Below are 3,182 nucleotides of genomic sequence, written 5' to 3'. Positions count from 1 at the left end.
CGCGCAACCCAGGCATTTATATCGTCTCCTACCATATTCACACGGACATAGACGTGTCATAGTATTAGACCACGTCTCGTTTCAGATCTGGGATCACTGGTCCCTTGTTTCCTATGCCCATGCTTGTTTCCTATGTCCATGATCATCTATTTCAGTTCGTAAATTGGCCTGAGTAATGCGGGGCGCTTTATTTTAGTTGGCAAAAGCCTCACGTAATGGGCGGCGCTGGCGAAAATCGTTCGAAATTAAATACATGGGATCGCCTATCTCCCAACTTATCTCTGCTACTACCAAATCAAAGATTGTTAGAGAATCTCTGATGGTGTATTTATAAGCCTGTCGTATGCAGCCGGAAAATGTATCTTGCTCTCACTCTACCATATGATGATGCCATGCATTTATCTCATTCTAGATTTTCCACTCAACGGGAAAACAGAGAAAAATCTAGAGTGCAATAAATGCGGGGCATTGTCACATGGTAGAATGAGAGGAAGATACATTTTCCGTCTGCATTCGACAGGCGTGTAAATACACCTTTATATTACAATATAAGTGACAGTGTCAGGGACGTCACGCGTATCACTTTTTCCATGGACGTAAAAATTTTATGTTGTATTTATGAGTCATGTCATACTCGCGGGGATAACTTTGGCGGTAGGAAGTGTTCATGATGCTCGTGAGTGTTCGCGATGTTTCGGCCGGGTTATTGAAGTTAGTGAAATAAACAAGACTTTATAATAAGTGTTTTTTCGTACTTTCGCCTACTTAAACTGCCGAATTAACATTTATAAAAACCCAATTATTTTCGAGTGTCGCGAAAGATTTATAACCCCACAATCCAAAACAAATCCCTTATACTGTGTATTGACGTGAATCTGTGCTAAGGGTGAATTTTCCTGAGTATTTCATGTACATATTTTTGATATTTTCAAATTTCCCTTTGGTTATAAGTGAAAAGTTTCAAAAAGGAAAAAATGATAAACAACACACCCAGTTGGTACGTCCTTGGTTTACGGAGGGTATAGTGATGGTGTGTGCCATGATCCAATGTGTGTGCTGCAGCAGTCTAGTGCCCGAAACGTTCATTTCGATTTTGACGTTCGGGTTGGAATGGTTTAAATGAACTTTTTTTCCGTGGCTCCGAATAGTAACCATACAATACCATGGCTGCTCAGCCACAGCCAGTGTACGTGCTACGGCGCCTGAACTTTCCAGGCGTAATTGTCATTAATGAACATCCTTCCGTAAGTTTGATTTTTATTTTAATACAACTATAGTGTATAAATAATGTGTATTAATATTATACTCAACCAACGCCCTCCGAATAGTAAATCGTGTTTTAAGTTGTCAAAACTAGTCAATTCCTGTTGCGTCGCATGAATGATACGTAACCTAGCTTGTTATTTTCCTTTATTTTATTATAAAACTTGTCAAACACTTTAAAATGTTAAAAAACAATGGTTTGAAGCTCCGCTATCAATTTAATTCAGTGATTGTTACAGAAGTCAGAAAATATGGTTTTTATTTATTTTTGTATGAATTGACTCGTTTATTAAGTATACATAATTAATTTTAAACTTTCAAGATATGTTTAGCATAGAACGCAAATTTAATATTACGAACATTAAAAAAAACGAAATATTTTTTCTTGACCTATTATTGACAAAGGCTAATTATAATTTTTTTAAACCTTGCACTATTTTAACATTCGGAGCTTGAAAAGCACGCAGGAAGGAAAAAAATACTTACTTGGAATCCTGATGCTAAAAGAGCTTTATTTGCACGTAGCATTTTTTCTTTGGAAAATTTATTCCTTGCATTTTAAAGGCAGGTTTTCAAAACCTTTGAAAGGAATTCCTTTCGAAGGAGACTTCTTCACACAAAATGTTCTACCTGGGTATTCCTTTATTCGATTTCTATTACGTATTCCGAAATATGAACTTTTTAAGAAAGGCTTCTTCTGAAAAGTGAAACTCAATTCTGAATATCAAGCTTCTTTCTTTCTTTCTTTCTTTCTTTCTTTATAGAAGTATTGTTCTAAAATAAAGGTTTTATGTTAATCAAACGAAAGATCTGAAAACTATAAAGACAAAAATAACACAGTCTTAAAGGAATCTTTTTAGTAATAAGAATAATAATCTTGGCCTCTCAAGATTTAAATATGAAATTATGTGGGCCTGATCGAATTTTGAAGTATTTCTCAGAATTAAGACATATTTTGATTCAGTTATATATCCACTGTGACTTTCGAGCTAAACTTTTTTATGGAATATTGTTATATTTAAAGAATGCACATACAACTTCTAAAACAAAGTTTTTATTTATTGAAATCTATTTGGAAAGCTATATTTCCTAAACAATAATAATTTCATATTAAAATTTTTATCTGAAGTTTGAAAAAGTGATTCTTAAAACACTCTTATTGTGTACTTATTTTTTAATGGGTCACGGCTAATACATATTTTGTCTTGCGAGGAATGTCAAGTATTTCCTGTGGAAAACGATAAAACCTTTGTGGAATTGAATAAAGCGAGGTCAGACTGTCAGCTGGTTTTCATGTCTATTCTGGGCCCCGATGGGACTTCGGAGTTTGGACACTAGAATCGGCCCTCAACTTCTCTAGAAGCATTAAAAAAGAACCATCTCGAATCTTGGTGCTTTTCCTTTTTCTTCATTTTTGACTGGTTTTTGTAGGTGACCAAATTTTTCAATCAAAAGTTAGATTTAAGATTGTTTGAAGTTCTAATTACTTTTCTACTTAACCATCAATCCTACGTGTTCTTATTAAAGGCTTCAATCCCTTGAATTTTATTATTTAAAGCAGAATAACTAAGTTAAAGTGTAGTTAAAATTTTTGAACAATTTAATATTTTCGTAATACTTTTATCTTTGTGAACCTTGGTCCTTTTTATTCTTTTGACTTCCTGAGATTTCTATATCATAAATACGCACTGTTAAGGAAATTTTGTTTATAATTTTCTTACATGTTTTTAAATCTCGTAATTTTCTATTTTTTAAATTAATTTACCTTATTTCTTGTTTTAAAATTAAAATGTAACTATTTTATTATCTTAGGCCGCGTCTAAACGTCACGTTGATTATGTCATATTAGTGAAAGTAAATAAATAAAAAATCAAGCTTTTTGAGTACTTTTCGACTTCTTTAATGAATCTTTCATTTCA

Source organism: Belonocnema kinseyi, chromosome 3, assembly GCF_010883055.1.
Source record: "Belonocnema kinseyi isolate 2016_QV_RU_SX_M_011 chromosome 3, B_treatae_v1, whole genome shotgun sequence".
Taxonomy (NCBI): domain Eukaryota; kingdom Metazoa; phylum Arthropoda; class Insecta; order Hymenoptera; family Cynipidae; genus Belonocnema; species Belonocnema kinseyi.
This window is presented reverse-complemented; position numbering follows the sequence as displayed.